This window comes from Silene latifolia, unplaced genomic scaffold (genome assembly GCF_048544455.1).
Source record: "Silene latifolia isolate original U9 population unplaced genomic scaffold, ASM4854445v1 scaffold_266, whole genome shotgun sequence".
Taxonomy (NCBI): Eukaryota; Viridiplantae; Streptophyta; class Magnoliopsida; order Caryophyllales; family Caryophyllaceae; genus Silene; species Silene latifolia.
The window spans coordinates 189,094-206,827 of record NW_027413209.1 but is presented as its reverse complement, the minus strand read 5'-3'; the positions used below and the strand labels follow the sequence as shown (position 1 = coordinate 206,827).

The 17,734-nt window shown below is 39.7% G+C and overlaps 1 non-coding gene across 1 annotated transcript; it reads left to right on the top strand.

Moving 5' to 3' along the window:
- The first annotated feature begins 15,917 nt into the window (after window positions 1-15,917).
- On the top strand, window positions 15,918-16,026 carry LOC141639060 (small nucleolar RNA R71). The gene has a single exon (XR_012542352.1). It is a non-coding gene; the product is annotated as a small nucleolar RNA R71 (small nucleolar RNA).
- The last annotated feature ends 1,708 nt before the right edge of the window (window positions 16,027-17,734 follow it).

Sequence of the window (17,734 nt, the reverse complement as noted above, 5' to 3'; positions counted from 1 at the left end):
GAAGTTTATGTTTTGTTAACTTGTACATTATTTGACCTTGATCATATTAGAGAGTCCTAGAAACATAGAGGACTAACACCTCGGCCCCATTGAGGTGTTCTTATTTCATTGTTCCCACTTTTGAAAATCCAAAATAACAAATTTAGTTTCATGAATTGTATCTTGTGTGCATGAACTACCCCCAACTTTAGGACATTAGAAATAATGTCTAACTCGGTTTGGGGAAGTACATGCATAGGCAATGGAAGGTAATCTAAATTACGCTCTCCGTCATAAACAAAAACCCATGCATCATGTAGTGTAGATTAGTGTAGCTTGCATTTAGTGTAGAAATCATGCATCATGTTTGCATAATTTTCCATCATTTTGGCCATTGAGGACAATGCCCATATTAGTGTGGGGATGGGGAATTCTAACTTAACTTTTATTCAAAAATCCATAAAACTTTGAAAAATTGAAAATCCAAAAACAAGTTCATTTCCTTTATAATGTAGAATTGTATATATTATATATATTGTGTTTGTTCTATCCTTGTTCACATTGATTGACTACGCCACATCCGAGGCATGAGGATATTGAAGACCGCATGGTATGATCTTTCCAATATCCTTTTTCCTCTTTATGTTAATGACTATGTGGCTTTATTTTGATTGATGCGGTATAGCAATGTGAACTTAGGACTTGCATTTAGTTTATATGGCATATTAGTTGGTAGAATCATATGCATTAAGATGTATATATGATAGTTTCATCATGGCATGTAGTTTGCATGTTAGAAAAATTTTTCGAAACCGTCTACTCGGGAAACTTGACAAGTGTATATAGGCCCTAGTAGATGTTTTTTCTTCTTAAGACTTTGCTTGTTAGAATACTTGTAAAACACCCTAGGATGTGTCATGCTAGTATCCTTTGACCCATGGATTAAGGCCTAGTCAAGAGTACCTTGTGGTGTGATAACTCCTTGGCTACCGTTTATTCTAAGGTGACCCTTGAAACCATGCATCCATCCATCATCCATGTTCTACCACATTTTTGTCATCAAAGGGAATGGGCACAAAAAGAAATCAATTTGAGTTCAATGAAATGAAAAGTGAAAGAAAGTTTGCAAAATGCATTAAATGAAAAGAGGAGCAAAAATACAACTTCTAAAGCTTCAAATATAAGCCACCCTCACTACATATGGGGTGACTTTGAAAATGTTCAAAAGAAATGCAAAGAAAAGTTGAAAGTTGTCAAGTATTGAAATGCCAAAAATCAAAAAGAAATGGCAAGAAAGTGTTCTCAAATGTTATATGCCCCAAGAAATTGGGGGGAAAAACAAAAACAAAAGCAAACTCCCAAAGTGAAACTCAAATATCTATTGATCCCTTTATCCATCGTATCCATTTTTGTGCATGGTAGAGAGGGGACGACCCTTCTTCTTGTCTAGGCAAGAGGGGGAATTCCGCGATCCTCCAGTGTTTCTAACACCATAGGGAGTCTACTCTTGCAAAAGCATTTAACGATTGAGGACAAAGGTACCCTAGCTTGACACAACTTGGAGGTGATTTATTAGTATCCTTCTAGGCTTAGTAGTTTGAAGAAATTGCATCTATGAAGGAGTGTGTACCCTTGAATTGCTTCCCTTGTAGATAATTTCCGCCACTTAGATGAGGAAAGTGGTTATTCTTTTGTAGATGCATCCATTACTTGATTTTGTGTACTTTAATGATTGGATGTGTCGTGATACCGTCGTAAAGTATCAAAATTAAATTTATAAATCCGAATTAAAACTATAGCTAGTGATAGTAAGGGTCGAACCACAGAGAGACAAGATCAATTCTATTTGCTATTTTCAGTCTATAAATGTAACAGTTGAATGGGGGTTTTGAATTGGTTTGATTCTAAGGACTAATTGACAAAATAAATAGTTTCTCAAACAAAATAAAAAATAAGATCAGGAACTTCGGTTCACCATGGCTAAGGTCAGGTCAAAAGGTAGCAGAGGTCCTATAATACGGTCTCAGGAAAAATGAGCAAGCCTTTCGATCGATGCTCAAAATTAACCTTACGGTCTTCTAATTCCCCAGAATATCTCAAACTTTCGCTCAACGGAAATTCCAAATCTAATGACAATCTAACCTACTAATCTTTCAATCTAACAAGATAGATTTATCAAAAGAAAACAAGACCGATGCGGAAGAATTCATACTAACAAACAACCCTAATTTATGCCATGGCTCACCTCGTCCCAATCAAGAAGATTAGCTATGCATGATTAAAACTAAAACAATTACAAACTTAAAGACATACAATGAAATTGACATGGTTGAAATTGAACTTAAGACAAAAGATTAAAACTGAATTGCTTGAATAAAAACTAGTAACAACAAGAATAAAAGAAGAAGGAAATTGTAATCAATCTTACTAATCGATTGATGAACAAAGTAATTGAATAATGGAATCCGTCGTCTTCAAAACTAGATCTAAAACTTCAGTTTCTCAATAATCAAAAGCATAACCTAAATTATTGCTGCGTAACTACTGATAAACGTCCTTCCAAAAGTTAATTACAAATGGGCTTTTAAAAGTCTAGAACATAAAATAAGTCTCAGCCTCGCGGCCTGGTCGATCGAATAAGGGGCTCTTGGAAACCGTGTCCTTATTTTTACACGGCTGTTTTTCTTGAAATTTCGTGCCTTTTGTTTTTGTTATCGTTTTGATCTTTGCATATCATTTTGTAATCGATATTCATTGTAATATGTTAAAGATCTATCAATTGCTATTTCATTTCTATATGGATTAGGTGATATCGCAATTGGTTTTTATCAAATCGATAATTTTTGCTTAAAAATGATAAAACCGTGTGGCTGTTTAGGTCTCGGCATTTTGTCACGGCCTGTTTTTTGCTTAGGGAACCGTGTCCAGTTTACACGGTTGCATTGTTCATGATTTGTTTTTATTTTATTCTTTGCATATTGTAATTTTAATCGATAATTATTGCAATATGTTAAAATTGTATCAATTGTAGTTTCAATTCTATACGGATTAGATTAAATTGCAATTGGTTTTAACAAATCGACCTTGTTTTGGGTTGTTGAGGCTCTCGGTTTTTCAAATGTACCGATTTTTTTTTTTCTTTGCTTTTGAGCTCACGGCTTTTCAGCTCCAATAAAAAAAAAAAAAAAAAAAAAAAAAAAAAAAAAAAAAAAAACTTTGTTCACGTGAGACGTGAGAAAAAAAAAATTGAGTTTTGTTTTTTTTGGGCCTTAACATGTGCATAATACGGATTTATGCATTCGCTTGATAGTGAAACGGTATACCCACGAACAATTTAGTTACTTTAAAACGATTTAAAGTAACGGATTATCACGGATTAAAATTAACTTGACTAAAGCGGTTTTGTCACATAATTTTAATCATTAAAGGTGGTTTGGATTAAATTTGACATAATTACAGAATTATGTCACGAATAAATTTAAATTTTAGTTGATGCATTTTATTTATCATTATTTTGAATATTTTGAATGTTTACATTACGTATTTATTTATTTATTTTACAATCGGTTGTAACTTAGTGTGGCCTTAGTAGAACGTGTTACCGTAATGATGGAACACGGTCTTGGTTGTATTTTGAGATCTCGTATCTCCCTTTTTATTTTTTTTATTATTACAGTTTTTATTTAGAATGTAAATAGGTTTATATTTTGTAAATTTTAATTGTAATTTTGAGAAGACTAAAGATGGAGATCGGATGCTCACTCCCGCTGCATGGACATAGATGGAACATCAAGACAAGCTTTTCGGGTCCAACGGTGGATTCCAAAGTTGTATTATGTTCTTTTTACTAGGATAGGCCACACTAGGAATTTTTATTTACGTATTGCTTTCATTTATTTATTTTATCGTAACGATAGATTGCATCATATTCCGCCTAAAACCAAACCACCTAATAATTGCATGAAAACTAACTCATATAGAAGTCACGCGTTAGTTTTCTATGACATTCATACGTCTCATCTAATTTAATTCATTCACGCAGTTGCTAGTTATTTGTTCACTTAAAATGAATTGAAACTTAGTTGATGGGATCTTCCTCGTATAAACCAAAATTGAGAATGGTCTTTATAGGTCAAACTCCAATGAGTCCCTTCTTCGTCGGTAGGCATAATATGACCCCTTCTACGTCGGGTAAGTTGGAACCGATTGACCTATTTTATCTCAACGCTATGGTCACTCGTACGATCCTGTGATCATGGTGGACTATAGATAGGATTTACGGAAATCTATCGACCAAGAGTTCTTACGGAAGAATTAGCTAAACAGTTGGCTTATCAATTTACGGAAATTGAGTCTTGGGATCACTTGTATTATTCTTGAGGGAGATCAATTATGCAAGTGCAATGAGTCTACACGATTAAAATGAATTTTAAATAGACTTAAATCACCTCGATGAGTTGCTTATTTCGTTTTTGTTTTCCTTTCTTTTTCTGCGTAGATCACGTTTTAAAACGAAATCTTATAACATAATGGGATCAAACTTCGCATCCTCGATGACCCAATGCCAAGTGCCACATTGGACCGTAGTCCCGGCCAATTTGCGGATCTTCATGAATCGGATGAATCATGTCCACTTCTCGACGAGAGATCGAAGAATGATGGATCAAACTTCATTCACTCCACGCGGAATGGGAGGCGGCATTACGGAATGCGCCAAGATGTTCTGTTGGCAAACAAGGGCACGGAAGCTCAAGTATTCAAGATCGAGCCCCTCCCGCCAAAGAGCCATGGAATGCCCCACGGCTCGAGTTAACGAGGTCTCCACGATTGAGATTAACGACTTCTTGTCATGGAAGCGGTGCGATTAAAAACGTGGACTCTCATTTTTGCAATGGAATCCAATTTGCGAAACGCTTTCATTAGCCAAGGTAATAGCAAACAAGATTTTCACCACGCTCACTAAGGAATTCTCGAAAAGCACCGAGAATCGTGACCTATTAATGAGCATACCACTCGCTTTGGCTTTGATGCGAGACTCGATTTCCTTGAAAGAAATGGGCCAACCATACACACGGATGTATGTGGACCTATGTCAATCACCGCACGTTAGCCCACACATTCTCGAAGCATGATTGAGAATGTCGAGAGAACCGGGTAGGCGCTTGATTGTAAAATCAACACCTTAAGCGAAACATTTTTATTCACCGCATGCTTCATTCACTCCAAGATGGTTTTGCGCTCTTTAGAGCGAATTACTATATGAATGATTTGAACTGAAATGTATGGACATGCTCGAATACGAATTCGTTTTATCAGTTAAGTTACTCTCTAGTCGGGGAAACCACTCTAGATCCAGATCGATTGTAAAATACGACCTTTGCGGATCCGGATCTGCAAATTGTTTTACATTGAGTGGGAGAAATTTTAAATGAATATGAGAATCGGTTATCGCACATACACTTGTACGGACAAGTGGGAGTTTGTTGGAGCTGTGTCCTCCAGTTAGTGCGGATAACGTCATTGCACATATACTTGTACGGACAAGTGGGAGCTTGTTGGGGTTGGTGTCCTTAACAGTTAGTGCAAGGACTTATAAATCTCTAAAAGGATCAAAGGGCATACTTTTGGTATTATTATCAGTTGGTCCACGTTTACCAATAACTGTTGGCTTGCTAGATAAGTTTGACGTTATTGTCATACAGATGGCGGTGATCAACTGGTTCCTAAAAGTCACACCTATAGGATACGTTTGAGAGATGTGACGGTATGAAAATACAGTCATGTTGATGCCAAAATTGACTAACCAGTTAGTCCGAGTTATTTGACTAGTAATTAGTCAAAATGTGATGTTGAGATATTTTATTTAATACGGATTAAAGAAAAATTGGCTAAGACGAATTAAGCGGTTAATTCGTAAATTAAATATAAGCGATTTATATTTGATTAATGTATATTGGATAAATTAATTATACGATATTGTCTTTGTCGGACATGTATTAATAATTCAACTAATCCGTGTTATTAGTTGATGCTTTAATAACCGATAACCGATGACAAACGGTTGACTCACCAATGACGATTTATAATGAAACCGCGTCATATACATTTAGCGAATTGCATGTCGGACTACGAGTTAAGATGAAGAGGAAATGAAAGCCCATTTCCTCCCCTTGGACTCGGTTTGGCCGAAACAAAAAGAACAAAAGAGAGGCTCTCTCTCTTTTGTTAACCTAAGCATTTTCATTTGGAAAAACCTAGGGTTTTGGAGATTATTTTTCTCTGAAACCTAGATCTCACATCTAAGAAAAACTCACACAAGTTCTCTCAATATTGCAAGGCAATTAGAGAACACATTTCTAGCACAAGGGCATATTCTTAGACGATCTTGGGTGCAACAATTAGGAGGAGGTCTACTTTGATCTCTCATTGCCGAATTGCACTAGGACCGAAGGTTATTTCTAATGCTTTATCGTTCTTCTCATGTTTTTCGTTTTATGGCAATAATCACATATAAAATTTGCGTTATAGTCCTAATTTTATAGGGTATTATACGGATATTACCCCACAGGGGCATGGTCGATCGACCAACCAGTGCAGTGCAGTAGCTTCTGCTGAAATTCCACGGTCGATCGACTGAAGATGTTGGTCTGAGCTGTGCAGTAACCTCCTTTCCTCTTCCAAACAGCCTCTAAGATCCATGCACGCATCCCGAGTTGAACGAGTCCGAACTCCCATCTTCCAAGGTTCCATAGAGTTGCTTCCGGAGGACGATTTAAGCTTGGTTTAGCTCACTTCCACTCATTCCTACAATAAATCATAGAAATTGCAAAGCAAACCGTTTCGGGAGAAATAGTAGCTTTAAGCTAACAAATACGCATGGAAATACGTGCCAAAACTGCAAATAAAGTGTATAGAATATGCACGTATCAAATCTCCCCAAACCTAACCTTGCTTATCCCCAAGCAAGCACTAAATGCAACTAAAAGGACCTAATGGAAAGGAGTATATCTCATAGCTAGCTACAAGTCAATGCTAAACCGTTTAATGCACATAATCAACTACTGCAAATCTCAAAGCAAGTGAACAAATTTATATATATTATGGAATTAAATCGGGCGTTCGACCTTGCAAGACTCATAAATTTGGACTCTCCCGGGTCACTCTTCTCTCAGCAAGGCAAATGGTAAGAATATATGTAGAAGAGAGGGAAGAAAATACAGACTCTCACCTTTACTGCGACCGACAAAACATGTAAGCTTGACTAGTATGAATAATGATTCTAGCTACCGTACACACGCATAACCACCATCAAGGACTATTACATGCCGAACTATTGCAAGATTTGGAGATGTGAGGCTAAGTGGGAAAGAAAGGACAAAACAAGTATGGAAATGTGAGGGTAAGAAACCAAGCTAGTGATAGCTAGTACCTAACAAACCATCCTAAACCGTATCCCGTTCCTCCAACTCGAAAAATAAACCATTGCCTCTAAATGTCTAGGCAACACACTATCCCAAAACAGACACCTCCAATTCATAAAATAAGCACATGAGGTGTGTTCTCAACTCAGCCTCATTTTTTTTCTTATTTTTTCCAGATTCCTTTTTTTTTTATTTCTTTCTGTTTTTTTTTCTTTTTCTTGGATGGGCAGTCGATCGACCATCATACGCAGTCGATCGACCGCCTCTACTGGACTATACTCACTGCCCAGATCAACTTCCTTTTTGTTTTCATTTTTCTGAGTTTTTTTTTCTTTTTTTCTCTCCTGACATTCTCTTTTTCAGGCTGACACATTAGCAACTCCTGCACTTCTCATAAATACTCACTCCAACAGTACAGAAACGAACCAAAACTGCTATAATTCGAGAATTTCCTCTACTACTACCTAGCTTGGCACAATGGTAGGCTAAGTATGGGATGTAGTTGAGGGCAACTGGCAGATATGGCTTATAGTGGAGTTAAATGGGGCAAAATGAGAAAGGGAGAGATGCAATAGTTCTCAAAACAAATAATACCGACCACAAACCGATGCGTATAGGCAATAAGCAATCAAAACTCATACACGTGCAAAACATGAAATGACGGGAGTACTACTCTCAATCCTTAATTAACCGGTCATGAATGTCACCAGTTATAAGCGCTATATCTCAGAAAGTATGAGTAGTTTGCCAAAAATAAATGAGTCAAGTCTATTAACCCGAAGTAAATTCCACAACAAAATTTGAGAAATCACTTTTAATTCTCGCTAAGAAGTTGTGAAAAGGCAAGGAATGACATATATTTGACTAATAGTGCAATGTCATCATTAACAAACTCCAACCCGACTCGACTATATGCAAAAGTAAACGTGATATTTTTGGTTTTTATGAATTTTTTGAGTTTTTGCTTTGTTTTTGTAGTATTTGTATTTTTTTTTTTTTTTGAAATAAAACAAATGCAAGCTAAAATGCAATAAACGTGTGACTAAAATGCAATAAAAAAAACAAATGCAGATGCAAAAGACATATGCAAATACCCTCCCCAAACCAAAACGCACAATGCCCCAATTGTGCTCAGCAGCAAATCACCAGCATTCATAACAAAATGGGGAAGAATAAAAGCAACAACAAAATAAAAAGGAAACTAATAAAGAGGGATCGAAAACTCACAAAATTAGACCTCCCCAAACCAGCCAAAGACGGGGGATGTCAGAATGCGTCTAGTCCCCACCATCATAATCAGAACCACTATCCTCCTCGGACCCCTTGTCGCTCTCCTCTTCCGCCTAAGCAGCAGCGGCAGTAGTAGTGGTGGGAGTAGACCTCGTAGCATGCGGAGGGTAGCCGCCTACCGGTGGGACAAAGAAGGACGGATGGGTCCAGGGACCTCGTGGGAGCATCCCCGTCCGTGCGTACTCCTCGTAAACTGGGTACAGGGCCAGAGCCGTGTCTAATCTGTGCTGATCAAAGCTCCTGCACAAGTCACCCAACACACGTGACATCGCCCTTTGGTCCATGACCGCAGGAAAAACCATAGGTGTAGGGGGACGAAAAGTGGCCGGGAAACTGGTGGGAGCTGAAGTGGAGGAGGAGGGTGCCTGTGAAGAGGAGGTACGAGCCCGCCTCGAGGTGCTAGCAGTAGCGGTGCCCGCCCCAATAGGGAGCCTGTAGCTAAGCAAGGGCGGGTGAGCTGCCCCCTGGACAGTGGTAAGGGGTAAGATAGGAGGGAGGCCAAGGATAGGGATGCGGTCGCATATGAAGGAGTCAATCTTTCACCGACTCCGACTATCGACCCACTTCACAGACCTCGCGTAGGCAAGATCCATGAAGCGTAAGTCAGGATCAATAGGGGCCTCCTCTCGAGGGAAAAAAAGAACTAGACGGTTGGCGATACGCGTCACCAACCCACCACAAGCAATAGTGGTCAAAGCGCCCTCACTGATAGTGTGAAAGCGAGAAGCGGTCAAATAAGCTATGTTATAGATATGGGCTACCCGACTTTCAATGTTCAGATAACCCGCCAAGATAGACAGTTCAATGGTATTCACATTATTTGACTCCTTGCGGCCGAAAATGGTATTACCCATCAGCCGTAAAAAATAACAAAAAGGGGGTAAGTGGACGGAAGTCCCCGTCCTCTTAGAGCCGTTCCAGTCAGAGATACACGACCACATTACCCGATGCACATCAGAAGTTTCCGAGGTATTACCCTCGAAATAAAGACCCAAATAACCAGCAAAGTCGGCTAATGTCATGGAGTAGGTGACATTGAATAACCGAAAAGAAATGCAGGGGCTACTCCTGTTGGCTTCAAAAGAAGCCTGGTCAAAAACAAAGGACGAGAAAAACTCGAGGGTTAAAGTGTGGTAAGTGAACTCAGCCATGTCCATAAGCCCCGACATTCCTGTCCCATTTAGCAGAGACACAACTGACTCAAAACAACCTAGTTTCTCTAGAGTGGGCTTATGAAGAAAACGAGTGGCCTGTACTTTCATTTTTGTGACAAAGAGAGCGAATTTAGCTCGCTGAGTAGAGGTGGAGAAAGTAACCTGCGGATAGTCAGGTAGACTATCCGTAGTATCCTCGATCATTAACGGCGGACCCCGCGGCCGTTTGGCAGCTCCCTGACTGGACTGCCCTTCGAACATCGCCTGCTTTCCTTTTGTCATTATTGCTTCCTACAAAATCAGAAAACCCGAAACAAAATTGTCTAGAAAATCAAGGGAAAAGGGTAGCAAAGGCGATTTAGAAAACCCGAAACAAAATCAGAACTGAACACGAATTTAGGGTTTCGAAAATTTGGACAAAACGGCAATAAGTATCTCCTAGTTGCTAAATTGTCTAGAAAATCAAGGGAAAAGGGTAGCAAAGGCGATTAAAGCATAAAAATCGAAAGAAATTGGCCTGAAATCGATTTTCCCAAAATCGATTTTTCGATCCAAAGGTAACAATGCTCGAAATTTGGGCATAAAAATTCAGCTTGAATCGAATATAAAGGAGTAAGAAGGGATTAGAGACATTCCTTTGATGAGAACTCGGGAATTTGAACAAGAAAATCGAGATAAAGGGGGAGATTGGCAGGAAAATCGCGAAAAAGGAAAACTAGGGTTTCTATTTTTTTTTTATTGAATGAGAATGAAAGAATGAATGAAGAATTAAATAAAACTTCCCTATTAACTTGCGTTCTGATCTCGCGCAGTGGTCGATTGACTATCAGGCCCAGTCGATCGACCAGCCTTCTCCCATACAGCTCTTCTAGTCATCGCGTAGTGGTCGATCGACTACCCTACCTAGTCGATCGACCAATCTCCCTGTGAAACAGCTCCTGCCCCTTTTTTCTCAGTCGATCGCCTGATTAACTTGGTCGATCGACTGCAGGTACTGGCAACAAATCTTTTTTTGCAATAAAATTGCCTTGCCAACATAATTTTCCCGTCTTTTTTCTCACAAACATTCAGTAAAACACCTTACGCACTTTGCATAAAATAATCACCTGCAAAAATTCTCAAAGGCGCACATTCTCCAAACCAAGAAATTGCTAATTAAAAGGAAATAAGCTAAAGGTCCTAACGCAAATCAAATGAAATAAAACTATTAGGTTCCTAATTACAAAAATTTACAAGTCGGGTTGCCTCCCGGTTAGCGCTGGTTTAAGAGGTCCCGCACGACCTTTTTACCTCAGTTTGCATCATCCGATAACGGGTCGAAGTACAATACCTCTACTTGCCCAACAAATTCATCTGTTCCGTGATAATGCTTCACATATTGGCCATTAACTTTGAACCTTTCTCCAGCAGAGGTCTCCAATTCAATCGATCCGAATTTTGTAAATCTTTGTGACCGTATAGGGGCCAGTCCACCTGGATTTCAGCTTACCAGGAAATTAACGGATACGAGCGTTAAAAAAAAGTACCTTATCGCCAATATGGAACTCGCGCTTGATGATTCTCTTGTCGTGCCAGCGCTTCGTTTTCTCTTTGTAGATCCTAGCATTATCATTGGCCAGCATCCTAAATTCCTCCAGCTCATTCAGCTGTGTCATCCGTTTCTCACGAGAGAGGTTAGGATCCAAATTCAAATCACAAATAGCCCACCAAGACTTACGCTCCAACTCAACAGGTAAATGACATGTCTTACCATAAATCAATCGGAACGGTGACATCCCAATTGGCGTTTTAAATGCAGTCCTATAAGCCCATAAGACATCATCTAACTTAAGACTCCAATCTTTCCGTGATTTAGAAACAACTTTAGCTAAAACTTCTTTCAATTCTCGGTTAGAAATCTCAACCTGCCCACTAGTTTGGGGATGATACCCCAAACCTCTACGATATTGGACACCGAATTTAGTCAATAAAGCACTAAGTTGTTTCTCTTTGAAATGCATTCCACCATCGCTAATAACAACCCTAGGGACACCAAAACGAGGGAAAATAATCTTTTTAAACAGTTTAATCACGGCTTTTGCATCGCAATGGGGAGTAGCGATAGCTTCTACCCATTTGGACACATAATCTACAGCTACGAGGATATATTTATTACCTTGACTGCTCGGAAAAGGTCCTTGATAATAAATACCCCAGACATCAAAAATCTCAACCTCTAAAATGCCTACCTGTGGAATCTCATGCCTCTTTGAAATATTATTCCCCGATCTTTGACAGGCATCGCACCCAGCAACAAAATTGCGACTGTCTGCATGCAAAGTTGGCCAATAGAAACCAGATTGGAGTACCTTAGCTGCAGTCCTGGACGGACCATGGTGACCACCATAGGCAGAAGAGTGGCAAGCTTCTAGGATATCCTTCACCTCCCACTGAGGCACACATCTTCGGATTAGACCGTCTGCGCATTCCTTGAAAACATAAGGATCATCCCAAAACTATGTTCTAGCATCATAAGCGAACCGCTTATTCTGCTGCCATGAAAGCTCGGGTGGTATCTTACCTGTCACAGCAAAGTTAGCATAATCAGCCAACCACGGAGGTGGATAAGACCCTGAAATAGTAATAGCTAACAGACTCTCATCAGGAAAAGAATCATTAATGGGTAACGAATCCTCCCTTTCTGTCAGCTGCAGACGAGATAGATGGTCAGCCACCACATTCTCTGCACCTTTCTTATCTCTGATCTCCAAATCAAACTCCTGCTAAAGGAGTATCCACCTCAAAAGCCTCGGTTTCGCATCCTTCTTAAGAAAGAGAGTCTTCAGCGCTGCATGGTCAGTATAAACAACAACCTTAGAACCTAACAAATAAGATCGAAAATTATCTAAGGCAAAAACTAAAGCTAGAAACTCCTTCTCAGTGGTATAATAATTGACTTGAGCCTCATCCAGAGTTCGGCTCGCATAATATATGGCATTCAAAACTTTATTCTTCCGCTGTCCCAAAACTGCACCAATCGCATAATCGCTGGCATCACACATAATCTCGAATGGGAAATCCCAATCAGGCGGCTGAATGATTGGTGCAGAGACTAGAGCCTCCTTTAACATGTTAAAAGCTAGAAGGCACTCATCAGTAAACTCAAAGACAGCATCCTTAAGGAGCAATTGTGTAAGTGGTTTAGCAATTTTTGAAAAATCCTTAATGAAACGCCGATAGAAACCAGCGTGACCAAGGAAAATCCTCACTCCTTTAACATTCACGGGAGGAGGCAATTGCTCAATCACCTGCAATTTTGCTTTATCAACATGTATATCCTTATCAGAAATCAGATGCCCTAACACAACTACCTCATTGACCATGAAATGACATTTTTCCCAGTTTAAAACAAGATTAACATCAATACAACGCTGCATGACTTTATCAAGGTTAGCTAAAAAACGATCAAAGTCATTACCATAAACTGAGAAATCATCCATAAATACCTCCATAATGTTCTCTATATAATCAGAAAAAATCCCCATCATGCACCTCTGAAAGGTAGCTGGGGCGTTACATAATCCGAAGGGCATCCTGCGGTACGCAAAAACACCCTGTGGATAGGTAAAAGTGGTCTTACTCTGATCATCCGGATGAATAGGGATCTGAAAGAACCCTGAATATCCGTCTAGAAAACAGAAAAAATTGTTAGAAGCAAGTCTTTCAGTCATTTGGTCAACAAAAGGGAGAGGGAAATGGTCTTTCTTGGTGGCGGCATTCAACTGTCTATAATCAATGCGCATCAGCCACCCTGTCACAACTCGTGTCGGTATTAATTCATTTTTCTCATTTTTAACCACGGTAGTCCCTCCTTTCTTCGGAACTACCCGAACTGGGCTAACACACTTGGAGTTGCCAACTGTATAAATAATACCTGCATCGAGTAGTTTCATCACCTCAGCCATAACAACTTCCTGCATCTTCGGGTTCAACTTGCGTTGACCTTGTCTGTAAGGCTTGTGGCCTTCCTCCAGCTCTATCCTATGCATGCAAATATCAGGGCTGATGCCCTTAATATCATCCAAAGAGTAACCTAAAGCCTTCCTGTTTTTCTTAAGCACACACATCAAAGCAGAAAGCTGGTCATCATTAAGCTTAGCACTAACAATAGCTGGGTACTGCTCCATATCATCTAGAAAAACATACTTAAGATTAGGAGGAAGTGGCTTACGCTCTGGCACCTTTACCTCTACAGCATAGACAGAATCAGCTTCAATGGTATAGCAAGTGTTTACCAAATTCTCGTTGGCCAGGCTTAAGAGCAACTCATCTTCTTCCTCTGTGAGCTCATAGCTTTCCATTAAGGCTGCCAAAGCATCTGGCTCCTCAGCATTCCCCGCTGTACTACCTGCACACTCATCTAAACGGGTTAGATCAGCTAAGGGATCCTTGGCTAAGGATTCCCTCCAGTTATAATTAGCAACCCTGTCAACAATATCAATGGAATAACACGCATCATTATCAGCAGGTTCAGTCGTCTTACGAGCAAGACTGAACTCAATGGTGTCATCCCCTACCTCTAAGGTTATGATTCCACGTTTGACATCTATTACAGCTCCAGCTGTATGTAAAAATGGTCTACCTAAAATAATAGGTATCTGACTGTTCTCTGCAATGTCCAAAACAACGAAATCGACAGGAATAAAAAACTTACCCACTCGAACGGGTACATCCTCTAAGACTCCTAAAGGTCTCTGAGTCGATCTATTTGCCATCTGAAGGGTAATATCGGTCACCTTAAGTCTACCAATCTTTAGCCTTTCGCAAACAGAATATGGTATGACACTGACACTGGCCCCTAAATCGCAAAGGGCCTTTCCAATTTCGTGGTTACCTATAGTGCAGGGAATTGAAAAACTACCCGGGTCCTTTAATTTAAATGGTACGTTAATTTGCGAAAGAGCATTGCATTCTTCCACAAAAGCAACATTACCATCATCATGAAAATTTCTCTTACGATTCAAAATGTCTTTCATAAATTTAGCGTAAGAGGGTACCTGGGTAATTAGATCAGTGAAAGGAATTGTTACCTCGAGATTCTTGACCATTTCCAAAAACATACCAAACTTGCGCTCCAGCTTAGTATTCTTTAAACGCTCCGGATACGGATCGCAACACCGTAGTAGGATCAAGAATCTTCGGCTTCCGTAAGTTTAAAACTTCCGTCAAATCATTAATAAGTATAGAATCATGCAGATTAGTTGACGGATTTGCGTCTCGATCGAGACCCGATCGATCGACCATTAGTCTCGGTCGATCAACCGATCTGGCTGGGCATGAACAGTTTCTGGTCAGAAACTGCTTCGTCAAAAACTTCAGTCGATCGACTGACATTGGTGGTCGATCGACCGCATGTGCTGTGCTCAATTAGTTCCTGGTCAAAAACTTTTTCATCAAGTATTTCGTCGATCGACTGCTAGTGTTGGTCGATCGACCACTGATACTGGCAATAGAGTTCGTTTTCGCACCAGAAATTAAACTAGTCTTTTCATCCTTTCCCGAGTCTTCTCTTGGCTTATCAGGACCATCATAAGAAAGGCCACTTCAGAGATTAATGGCATTAATGGTTTCAATTAGTCCTTCACATTTGCTTGAAGAATTGGTGACTTGCCTAGCCTCTAAATTCTCCAACTTCTTAACAAAATTCTTTGCAGATTCAATCCCGGCTTCTTCTATTTTCGTGACTTGGACCAAAAGAGTTCGGACTAGGTCTCTCAATTCCGCGGTCTCATCTGAATTATGGACAGGAATTTCAACTCTTTCCTTGGAAGCTTCAGAGGTCTCGAGCTTCTCGAGACGGTCAGTAATAGAAGTTATGAGTGTCACAACGGCACTCATTTCATCACTTTGCTTTCGCGACTTTCCACGCGAACTTCCAAACTCAGCTCTACGGACTGCCATCTCCTCAATAGTGTTCCAACCTTTATTCTGACCGGTATTATTTTGGAACCTACCATTCGCAGCTGCGTCCAGGATAACCTTGTAGTCATCATATAAAGCATTATAGAATAAGTTCCAAAGTTACCACTGCTGGAAACCATGGTGAGGGACAGCCCGAACCAAACTCTTGAAACGTCCCCATGCTTCACAAAAGCCCTCATCAGGTCCTTGCTGGAAATTTGTAATTTTACTTCTCAAGGCATTAGTCTTTGCAAGTGGGAAGTATTTTTTGTAGAAAGCTAATGCTAGAGATGTCCAATCTGTGATTCCAGCTGCTACCCTATCAAGGTAGCGGTACCAATCTCGCGCCGAATCCTTCAAGGAATATAAGAACATCATCCCCTTTACTTCATCTTGGGTCACCCCAGCCGGTATAGGTATGAAACAGCAGTAGTCTGTGAAAATTTCCATATGCTTCAAAGGATCCTCGTCCGGTAGACCGGCAAACTGATTTCGCTCCACTAAATCAATATAGGAGGAACGAAATTCGAATTTACCAGTAGTGGGGGTGGGTAAAACGTATCCCTTTGGAACATGGTGCTCTTGTGGCTGAAGATTGTCATATATTGTAGTCATGTTCGCAAAACTGAGAGTACTCAAGCCTTCCTCTCAAAAACCTGTCTTCTAACTGTGCAAAAGCAAAACTAGAAGCAAGAGTAATCAACGGCCTCAAGGAATCAAAGTTCCTTGAGACAAGAAAAATAAACTAAAATTAAAGCAAACAGAATTACACCGTCTCCCCAGCAACGGCGCTAAAATTTGATACCGTCGTAAAGTATCAAAATTAAATTTATAAATCTGAACTAAAACTATAGCTAGTGATAGTAAGGGTCGAACCACAGAGAGACAAGATCAATTCTATTTGCTATTTTCAGTCTATAAATGTAACAGTTGAATGGGGGTTTTGAATTGGTTTGATTCTAAGGACTAATTGACAAAATAAAGAGTTTCTCAAACAAAATAAAAAAGAAGATCAGGAACTTCGGTTCACCATGGCTAAGGTCAGGTCAAAAGGTAGCAGAGGTCCTATAATACGGTCTCAGGAAAAATGAGCAAGCCTTTCGATCGATGCTCAAAATTAACCTTACGGTCTTCTAATTCCCCAGAATATCTCAAGCTTTCGCTCAAAGGAAATTCCAAATCTAATGACAATCTAACCTACTAATCTTTCAATCTAACAAGATAGATTTATCAAAAGAAAACAAGACCGATGCGGAAGAATTCATACTAACAAACAACCCTAATTTATGCCATGGCTCACCTCGTCCCCAATCAAGAAGATTAGCTATGCATGATTAAAACTAAAACAATTACAAACTTAAAGACATACAATGAAATTGACATGGTTGAAATTGAACTTAAGACAAAAGATTAAAACTGAAGTGCTTGAATAAAAACTAGTAACAACAAGAATAAAAGAAGAAGGAAATTGTAATCAAGCTTACTAATCGATTGATGAACAAAGTAATTGAATAATGGAATCCGTCGACTTCAAAACTAGATCTAAAACTTCAGTTTCTCAATAATCAAAAGCATAACCTAAATTATTGCTGCGTAACTACTGATAAACGTCCTTCCAAAAGTTAATTACAAATGGGCTTTTAAAAGTCTAGAACATAAAATAAATCTCAGCCTCGCGGCCTGGTCGATCGACTAAGGGGCATGGTCGATCGACCAGCCAGTGCAGTGCAGTAGCTTCTGCTGAAATTCCACGGTCGATCGACTGAAGATGTTGGTCGCTCGACCAACTGAGCTGTGCAGTAACCTCCTTTCCTCTTCCAAACAGCCTCTAAGCTCCATGCACGCATCCCGAGGGGAACGAGTCCGAACTCCCATCTTCCAAGTTTCCATAGAGTTGCATCCGGAGGACGATTTAAGCTTGGTTTAGCTCACTTCCACTCATTCCTACAA